The 10,817-nt window shown below is 45.6% G+C and overlaps 1 pseudogene; it reads left to right on the top strand.

Annotated features, from left to right (window-relative positions):
* Positions 1–10,817, top strand: part of LOC112069691 (roundabout homolog 1-like) — a 123,222-nt pseudogene that overhangs the window by 94,671 nt on the left and 17,734 nt on the right.

Below are 10,817 nucleotides of genomic sequence, written 5' to 3'. Positions count from 1 at the left end.
ACTCCCTCTTATAGTAGACATGTAGACAAACACTCCCTCTACTAGTAGACATGTAGACAACACTCCCTCTTACTAGTAGACATGTAGACAACACTCCCTCTCATAGGAACATGTAGACAACACTCCCTCTTATAGTAGACATGTAGACAACACTCCCTCTTATAGTAGACATGTAGACAACACTCCCTCACTAGTAGACATGTAGACAACACTCCCTCTCATAGCAGACATTATTTTACCTTCCAGCACTGCTGACAGCCTCTCCCCCTCTCTGGTACGCCACTGAGAACAGAGAGACAGAGAAAGGTACAGACATGAACACCATAATCACAATCGTCATCAGAGTAACAGGCTTATCAAAACACAATACATGGAGTGTGTTTGTCTTTCCTGTAAGCCTGTGTTTGTATGTGTGCAGTGTGTGATATTTTTGTGTGTATGTGTGTGTGTGTGTGTGTGTGTGTGTGTGTGTGTGTGTGTGTGTGTGTGTGTGTGTGTGTGTGTTGTGTGTGTGTGTGTGTGTGTGTTGTGTGTGTGGTGTGTGTGTGTGTGTGTGTGTGTGTTGTGTGTGTGTGTGTGTGTGTTGTGTGTGTGTTGTGTGTACTACATCCCGTGTGTAGATGGGTGGAGACTGTGTCACTGTGACAGGGTATGTGTGTAAGAGGATTAGGGCGCTGCACAGTGGTCTCCTGGCAGGCCTGGCGTGTGTTTGAAGCTCAGCATGCTGGAAGTTGGACTCTTTCATGGAGCTTTAAGCTGCCGGTGTGAAGGAGAGATAAACTCAAACTTTAATACAAACTTTTCTCTGAGGAAAGGTTTAGAGCCTATTGTCTCTCTCTCTCTCTCTCCTCTCTTGCTCTACTCTCTCTCAATTAAATTAAAATAAATAAACATAAATATAGGTTATATTTACAATGGTGTTTGTTCTTCACTGAAGAGGGAGTGTTGTCTACATGTCTACTAGTAGAGGGAGTGTTGTCTACATGTCTATTATGAGAGGGAGTGTTGTCTACATGTCTACTATGAGAGGGAGTGTTGTCTACTGTGAGAGGGAGCGTTGTTTACGTCTATGTTTGTCTCCTCTTTTTGAATATGAAACATGAAATAATAGAACTTAACATATGGATCATAATACCATATTCCAAGAGACAGATGTACTTTTCATTTGCGGAGGAGTGGGTACATGGGTGGTATAACTTTCATGGGAGTGAAGGTGTACCTTCCTCTGAAGGACACTAGGGGGAGGGCTTTTCCTTCCTAATGCTTACAGCCCCAGCAGAGGAGGGGAAGGGAGGGGAAGGGAGGAGAAGGGAGGAGAAGGGAGGAGAGGAGAGCGGAAGGGAGGAGAGGAACAAAGGATTATCTCATCTGCCCAAACCCCCATCCTCTGCATCCCACAGAGAAGAGCACCATGTCTGGCCACAAGGCCGTGCCATAGCATCACTCTAACGCGCTCAGAGATGGCGATAGTTTTGTTTGCACACACCCTACTCTTTAGAATGGAAGGCCCTATGCAACGAGATGGGAGGAGTGACACAGAAGAGGGTGTGACAGAGACCAGTAGCCTATGTGTTGTTTTCCAGACTACCTGCTAGTCACCCGTACTGAGACATACATTCAGACACTGATGTTAGAGTCTCCTCAATCATCTAGAACACACATTGATGCTATTGTATCTACAGACTTGTTTGAAGTAAGCAGTGTTTTGGTATTGTCCTCTCTTTGTGCTCAAAGTATCTATATGGTTGGCTGTTGTTCCATAGCCGTTATGTGTCTGTCTATATGGTCTTGTTATTGCCGTGCTATGTGATTGAGTCAGTTCTACAGCCTGGATATGGGAGCTCTGCTCAAAGACAATCACCAGTCTCTATCTCCACTGAGCCACTCAGGTGATTGAGGAGCCATTTGGAGATTGTATTAATGTGTTCATTACTCAAAATGAATGACTGGAAACACTGAATAAGTCATTTGAATAGGACACGAAAAAGAAAACTCAATACAATGTGAATATCTGACAGGTTGGATTGTTCCAGTGGCAGTGATGGGAGAGAAACACCAGTTAAACATGCCATTTGTTTTGTAGTGGTAGTATAGCCTTTGGGCCCTAGTAGATCGCCACATTTAATTATAAGGCTATTTAGTATGGCTGCTTCAAATGTAACATGTCAGCCCTGGGTTCATGATGTGGAAGTTTGGACAAGCAGAGAGCTGCTATTCTGTTCAGACAGCAGAGAGCTGCTATTCTGTTCAGACAGCAGAGAGCCGGTAGTCTGTTCAGACAGCAGAGAGCCGGTAGTCTTTCAGACAGCAAGAGAGCCGGTAGTCTGTTCAGACAGCAGAGAGCCGGTAGTCTGTTCAGACAGCAAGAGAGAGCCGGTAGTCTGTTCAGACAGCAGAGAGCCGGTAGTCTGTTTCAGACAGCAGAGAGCTGGTAGTCTGTTCAGACAGCAGAGAGCTGGTAGTCTGTTCAGACGGCAGAGAGTGGTAGTCTGTTAAGACAGCAGAGAGCCGGTAGTCTGTTCAGACAGCAGAGAGCAGCTATTCTGTTCAGACGGCAGAGAGCGGTAGTCTGTTCAGACAGCAGAGAGCCGGTAGTCTGTTCAGACAGCAGAAGTTCAGATGGTGTAACGTAGATAGAAACCAGGACAGGAGATGGATATCCTACTGCACTCCTCTTCTGTTCTGAAGCACTTAGTGGGTAAGTTGAGATGTCCGTGACAGTTCTGTTCAGTATTTCAATGTTGGTGGTTTGCTGGAGCGTTGGTGGTTCAGTGAGTGTTGGTGGTTCGGTGAGTGTTGGTGGTTCGGTGAGTGTTGGTGGTTTGCTGGAGCGTTGGTGGTTCAGTGAGTGTTGGTGGTTCAGTGAGTGTTGGTGGTTTTGCTGGAGCTGTTGGTGGTTTCAGTAGTGTTGGTGGTTGGTGAAGCGTTGGTGGTTCAGTAAGTGTTGGTGGTTTCAGTGAGCGTTGGTGGTTCAGTAAGCGTTGGTGGTTCAGTAAGGTGTTGGTGTTTGCTGGAAGCGTTGGTGGTTCAGTAAGTGTTGGTGGTTCAGTGAGTTGGTGGTTCATAAGTTTTGGTGGTTCAGTAGGTGTTGGTGGTTTGCTGGAGCGTTGGTGGTTCAGTGAGTGTTGTGGTTTGTTGAAGCGTTGGTGGTTCAGTAAGGTTTGGTGTTTGCTGGAGCGTTGGTGGTTCAGTAAGTGTGGTGGTTTGTTGAAGCATTGGTGGTTCAGTAAGTGTTGGTGGTTTGCTGGAGCGTTGGTGGTTTAGTGAGTGTTGGTGGTTTCGTTGAAGGTTGGTGTTCAGTAAGTGTTGGTGGTTCATAGTGTTGGTGTTTGCTGGAGTATTCATGGTTCAGTAAGTGTTGGTGGTTTGCTGGAGCGTTGGTGGTTCAGTAAGTGTTGGTGGTTCAGTGAGCGTTGGTGGTTTGCTGGAGTATTCGTGGTTCAGTAAAGTGTTGGTGGTTCAGGTAGTGTTGGTGGTTCAGTGAGTGTTGGTGGTTTGTGCTGGAGCGTTGGTGGTTTCAGTGAGTGTTGGGTGGTTTGCTGGAGTATTCGTGGTTCAGTAAGTGTTGGTGGTTTGTTGAAGCGTTTGGTGGTTCAGTAAGTGTTGGTGGTTCAGTAAGTGTTGGGTGGTTTGCTGGAGTATTCGTGGTTCAGTAAGTGTTGGTGGTTTGCTGGAGCGTTGGTGTTCAGTAAGTGTTGGTGGTTCAGTGAGCGCTTGTGTGGTTTGCTGGAGTTTCGTGGTTCAGTAGTGGTTGGTGGTTCAGTGAGTGTTGGGGTTTGCTGGAGCGTTGGTGGTTTGCTGGAGTGTTGGTGGTTCAGTAAGTGTTGGGTGGTTCAGTGAGTGTTTGGTGGTTCAGTGGAGTGTTTGTGGTTTGCTGGAGCGTTGTGGTTCAGTAAGTGTTGGTGGTTGCAGTGAGTGTTGGTGTTTGCTGAGCGTTGGTGGTTCAGTAAGTGTTGTGTTTGCTGGAGCGTTGGTGGTTCAGTAAGTGTTGGTGGTGTTTGCTGGAGCCGTTGGTGGTTCAGTAAGTGTTGGTGGGTTTGCTGGAGCGTTGGTGGTTCAGTAGTGTTGGTGGTTTGCTGGAGCGTTGGTGGTTCAGTGAGTGTTGGTGGTTTGCTGGAGCGTTGGTGGTTCAGTAAGTGTTGGTGGTTTGCTGGAGCGTTGGTGGTTCAGTAAGTGTTGTGGTTCAGTAGTGTTGGTGGTTTGCTGGAGCGTTGGTGGTTCAGTGAGTGTTGGTGGTTTGCTGGAGCGTTGGTGGTTCAGTGAGTGTTGGTGGTTTGCTGGAGCGTTGTGGTTCAGTAAGTTGTTGGTGGTTTGCTGGAGCGTTGGTGGTTCAGTAAGTGTTGGTGGTTCAGTAAGTGTTGGTGGTTTGCTGGAGCGTTGGTGGTTCAGTGAGTGTTGGTGGTTTGCTGGAGCGTTGGTGGTTCAGTGAGTGTTGGTGGTTTGCTGGAGCGTTGGTGGTTCAGTGAGTGTTTTGGAGTGGACGTGAGTGGACGTGCATTTTCCATCACTGGGAGTGAGTCCTGTCTGGCTTTCTATCGCTCAGTGAAACAGTGTCATCGGCCATGGACAAGTCAAGAGCACATCATCTATTTATCTGAGCTTTCCTCTAATGTAAGGCCAATGGAGCAGGGAGCAGGAAGGAGAGGGAGAGATCATTTCTGTAAAACAACAACCTAATGCCTAGCTATAGGGATCATTTCAGTATACCAAACTGGAATTGAGTGAATCCCCATCGATCTGCCTAAAACCCCATTCATTACATGACATGTTCTTGTTAGTCATATCAATATGAATTCTTGCTGTGCTATAGTGGTGCAGCATGTTCCACTGTTAGTCAGCGTTGGCTGTTTTGTGCCCCATCCTTCCAGGCCAGGTTTGCTGAACATTGGGGAGTCTGCTACCCAGCCCTGGTTGGCTGATACCTGGCCCAACTCCTGCTCCAATCACAACGACTGTAGCATGAACTGCTGCACCGCAGGACAGGGCAGCAGTGACAGCAACCTGGCTACATACAGCCGCCCAGGTGAGTACGCTACACACTGGAACAACTCACCCAAACAKAAACTGTACTGATAAAACTTATCCATAGTGGCAGAGGGGCACACTGTTAAATATATATATATATATGTTTTGTTTTAGTTTGTTCTGTGTAATACTACTAGCCACTTAGCAATTTTCTGAAGTTGGCTTTAGCTAGCCCAGATAGATTCCCAATCTCATAACCTGCTACCAAGAAGAATCAGTTTGGTAGACTTCAGAAAAGCAAGCAATTACTAAATGTACTGAATAAGACTCACATTCCTTTCAATATTTTAGCAGCGATGCAGAGAAGCATATACTTTTTTTTAAGAACTACCAGTCAGGAGGATACAGACAGCTCAAAAGGTATGCTTAGATATGCAGAAAAATATACATTCATTTCTACATAGAATTAAGCATAATGATTATGGTTGCAGGAAAAARCTGTTTCAGGTGTTTGAAAAATGCTCAATTCTAGTCCCCCTCTGGACCAACACCCAGCCATTCTCACGTACTTTGTGCCCCCTCAGATTGTTGGGGTACATGACACCCTGCTCTCAAAGCAAAGCATGGATAAGAATCATAAAAAGGAGCGGACCTAGTCGGTAGAAAACAGAGAGAAGTGAAATCCCATATCTGGGTTAGCTCCCTTGAGACTTCTCTCTCTTACCTCTCTCCTCGCGAGGTCTCTATAAGAAAAAACCTTACGGGAGGCTTAGGAGTAGGAGTATATGTGTTTGATTTATTTCAGGTTAAAGCGGGCCGGTTTTAGGCAGGAAATAAAAGGAGCACGCTGGATGGGCCTTATAGGTTTACTCTGCTGCAAATTCAATTGCTCTGCTAATTTCCATACTGTTGTTATAGCCTGTAATGTCATTTCCACTAAGTGCTCAGTTATTTTAGAAATGTGGAGGAGTGGTAGAGATCAGGGCAGGACTGCAGACTGCAGCCAACACCGGATGAAGAGATGGAGAGATGGAGAGATACCTGGAAGAGTGCATAGATAGAAAGGGAACAAAGGAGGAAAAATAATAAGGAGGGAGGATATGTAGCATACACAGAGATAAATGGAGAGAGAAAGTAGAGGGGAAGTAAATTGGACAGAGAAAGAGAGAGAACGAGGGAGTTGGGAGGAGAGTAAAGAGAGCAGAAGAGATGGACAGTAACGGAGGGAGGGAGGGTTATGGTACACCTCCAGGTGGCCTCTCAGTCAGCAGTACTTTCTATAAACAATAGGGATTGAGTTTGGCTCTGAAGTCAAAGACACACACACACACACACACACCCAACAACAACCACACCAACAACACACACCACACACAACACACCACAACACACACACCACACACACACACACACACACACACACACACACACACACACACACACACACACACAACACACACACACACACACACACACACACACACAACCACACACACACACACACACACACACACAAAAGAGCGCTAAGTACTCACACTCTACAGAGAAAGAGGGTCAACAGCTGGTAGAGGGGGGTAAAGTATGTCTCTTGGTGCAGGGTGGGGACAAAGGATTTGAGGTTATACACACATAAGTAGGACTTAACTACGAAAAATGGACCCCAGCCCTGAACCTCCCTTTGATATACAGTAGGCTTAGAAGTTGAACTAAAGTAAAAGAGATGTGGGTATACAGTAGTCGTTTGAACAATTGTTTGGACACGCGGCAGGCGTCTCTCCAGCTGTAGCGTCTGACAGATAGTACAGTAGTGTAGCGTCTCCTACCCACTCATTGACTCATTTACATTGTTGGCTTCAACCAAACAGGCTTACACACAATCCTAGTGTAGCAGATGTTCTGTTGTACTAAGTGCTGTGCTTCCCCTGGGTTAAGCAACTTACTCAAGGACAAAGAAACACTGTACCCATAAAATACATACCCATCTTCTAAAGTTACCCATCACAGTCAACACAAGAAAACCTAATCCGACTTTTCATTCCGTGGTGTGTTTAACTTTTCCCTAACATTGGTTCTGATGACAATCTGGGAGTTTGTTTGAGAAGGGATGACATGCTAAAAGCACTTCTCACTCACTGCATGTGTAAGACAGTAAGGAGCATGCCTGGTGCTGGCTGCTTTGTGTGGCCAACCTAAACCCTGTGAAGGTTTAACAGGATCAGCGGCTAGGTGACGGAGCCGAGGGATACGAGTTAATGTCCCTTTATCTAACACATAGGGGCCCTTTCTCCACATCTACCTCTGAAGTGCCTCAGATATCCCTCGGTTCTTGTAAATGTAAGGTTCACGTGCGCTCGGTTGTTCTAACTGTAGCCATCCTTGATATTTACCGCAAGGCTGGCTCTCAGATCTGCTGGAGGATTTGAATATTTTATGAGCCAGAGAAAATTGGATCTGTCAGTGGAGCTCTGCTCTTTGCTGCACGCTTCCTTCTGATACAGACATGTTCCACTGTTCTTCTCAATGAGCAAAGCCTCCTCGCCTGGCGTCTGACGTGGAGAATAGACATGACAAACACGTTGAGCTGTGGATGAGACAAAGACATTATYGAGACAGARAGACAGAGAGAGCAGACAGTGGAAGTATAATACAGCTCCAGTCACTCACCTGAACCAGATAGGGATAGTTGACGTACATAATGAACTGTAGTTTGCACTGAAATATATATATATGTCTAGACTGAGGCACAGTGATCTGTTGAAAGGTACAAATGACTCGGGCTGATTTATTTCTGTGTCATTCTGAAATGTTCATCTTTTCAGCTTATTTTTTTACGGAGTATGATGCCAGTGAATACAACTGAATACAATGCCATTTGTGCCATTCATGCACTTGGCAAACCTCTTCTTCTGAACCTAGCTATAGAAGCTAGTCCGGTCTTTGACTAAACCTTTCACCTTGCACCCGCCCCTATGTTATCCAGCCGACTGCATCGCCAACTATAACAACCAGATGGAGAGCAAGCAGACCAACCTGATGGTGCCTGAGGGAGGAGTGTACGTAGACGTGGACCTCTCCAACAAGATCAACGAGATGAAGACCTTCAACAGCCCCAACCTGAAGGACGGACGCTTCGTTGGGCCGGGTGGACAGCCCACCCCGTACGCCACCACACAGCTCATTCAGTCTTCTATCCTGGGAAACAACATCAACACAGACAGAGACAGAGGGAGTGGAGGGGGGGGAGGGGAGACAAACGAGAAACACGGCTGGAAACCCACACCTGTTCAGGAGCAGAAGCAACAGGAAATGACCTCACAGCTCCACCAGTATAACATCATGGAGCAGAACAAGCTGAACAAGGGTGAGTGTGTGGTGGGAATCAGTGGAGGTYAGGAGGTCAAACCATAACCGTCTTCCATCTTTCTTTCTTCCCTTCTTTCTTTCCTTTTCTCCCTGTGGATGGGCCCACCATGCTGAAGAATGTTCCYTTTTCACTGGCTTCCCTGCTGCCCCCATTCAGTCATATGAATAGAGAGCATCATCAGTCTCCCTCTCATTGTCTACGATGCATTTTCCTAACTCCTAACTTTCCTCTCTGTGTTCATATAACATCTCTGCTCTACATTATGGGTCAGGCCTGAGTTTCTGTCTTTACTGTCTGGGTTGTTCTTCATTGGTCAAGTCTCATAGCTACAGCTGTAAGGATTTTCTCCAGGTGTCAGGTATCTGAAGGAGAGAGAACCATTTATTTTGGATCTGACAGGCACTGAACTAAACTGTCGTCACCTTCTTCTTACCTGCAGAAAATAGCTGCTACTTTAGTGACACCGTTTTCAGTTTCGTCATGGTCTCTTGTATGGAACAGAAATTGCATGTCTTCTCTCTCASCATTCTTAGGAAGACAGCATCCACCGGACTGTTTATTGAGACAGTTTCAACTTACATTTCAACTTATTAGAGGTGTATGACACACATTTTAACACATCGCTGGTTAAGATCATTATTTAGATGTGTTGTTACATTGTTATCTCTTATGTTAGCCYAACTGTGATCATTAGTCAGTTACACTCAAACAGTCTCTATGGATCTTTTGATATCATAATGTCCCCTTCATTTCCAAAGGCTATCTATACTTTTCTAATGCGGTAATGTAGTATATGCTGCCCACCTTCCTCATGCTTACCATCCTCCTCCTCTCCCTTACCAGACCACTACAGAGGAGGGGACAGTCCCATGGCTACCACCATCCCCTATAACCAGGCCCACGAGGCCCACACCGTGGGCTCCTACAACAGCTCTGACCATGGCAGCAGCAGCACCTCCGGTGAGAGAGTGGGGAACGGGGGGTAATCAGTATCCACAGCCATATGGTTGGTGTTTTACTGCGTGGATGTTTAGTGAATCACTTTTGTTGTTGTTTCCCGTCCTTATTTTCCTCAAAAGCAATACATTGTAGTGGGAGTAATAATATAATGCATGATGCTTTAAAATKGTTATTTTGATTAATTTCCATGTCAGTATCTTGAAGAGAAATTAAAATGCCTTCAGTGGAGGGAAAATGTAAAACATCCCAGGCATGAGTTTCCAGTCTGTGTGTGTTTCCAGTCAGTTTCCAGTCTGTGTGTTTCCAGTCTATGTGTTTCCAGTCTGTTTCCAGTCTGTGTGTTTCCAGTCAGTTTCCAATCTGTTTCCAGTCTGTGTGTTTCCAGTCAGTTTCCAGTCTGTTTCCAGTCTGTGTGTTTCCTGTCAGTTTCCAGTCTGTTTCCAGTCTGTGTTTGTTTCCAGTCTGTGTGTGTTTCCAGTCAGTTTCCAGTCTGTTTCCAGTCTGTGTGTTTCCAGTCTGTGTTTGTTTCCAGTCTGTGTCCGTTTGCAGTCTGTGTGTTTCCAGTCTCTTTTTTCCTGTCTGTTTCTGGTCTTCGTCAGTTTCCAGTCAGTTTTTTCAATCCCATGTGCTTCTAACAGAAAATGAAAAACCTAGTTAGATTAGTTAGACTGTTCCTTGTTGCTCAGACAAAACATGAATTAAACAAACATGAATTACCGTCCCCTTCATTCCTGCAAAGAGGAGGATAATCTCATCAGATATGCAGTGTTTGTTTCTGGACAAGGACTAATGACACACATTCCAGAGGGCATGCAACACTGCCTCCATAACGCCCAGGATCCATTCTGATATTGTATATGAAGTTCAGCTCGTTAAAGAGCAGCCCTCTGTGCTCGCTGAGCTCACAGCTCATTGGCTTCTCATTCTTATTGGCTGCTGTTAATTGGCCTCAGATGTTTTGTAATTTCTTTCACATTTTCTATTTTCTCTTGGCAATGGGGAACATTACAGTTGAAAAATGACTGCGTTTTTGATGGCATGACTGGCATGAATTACAAATTGAGAGGTAATGTACGTGGTGCATTTTTGTGGTGTCCATAAAGAGAGGGGATGCTACTAGCCGACATGCTCTCATGTATAAATGATATATTTTTTATCCGTGTCAACCTTTCACTGAAATTAGCCCTGTTTGTTCCTACATTTTGATCTGCTKTTGATTTATTAATTTCTCTGTTGATTTAACGAGCATCAATAATGTAGATGGTTGAGAGACGGAGAACGATGTGAGAGTGGGGGTGTGTTTCTACATGTTTCTGACTGAAGGAGTTCTTTGTTCATGTTTTTGCAGGGAGTCAAGGTCAAAAGAAGGGAGTGCGCACCCCCAAACTACCCAAACAGAGCACAATGAACTGGGCTGACCTACTGCCTCCTCCCCCTGCTAACCCACCTCCCTGCCGCAACATGGAGGAGTACTCCCTGTCTATGGACGAGAGGTGGGACATGTCCACACACACACACACACACACAC

Source organism: Salvelinus sp. IW2-2015, unplaced genomic scaffold, assembly GCF_002910315.2.
Source record: "Salvelinus sp. IW2-2015 unplaced genomic scaffold, ASM291031v2 Un_scaffold1081, whole genome shotgun sequence".
Classification (NCBI taxonomy): Eukaryota; Metazoa; Chordata; class Actinopteri; order Salmoniformes; family Salmonidae; genus Salvelinus; species Salvelinus sp. IW2-2015.
This window is presented reverse-complemented; position numbering and strand designations above follow the sequence as displayed.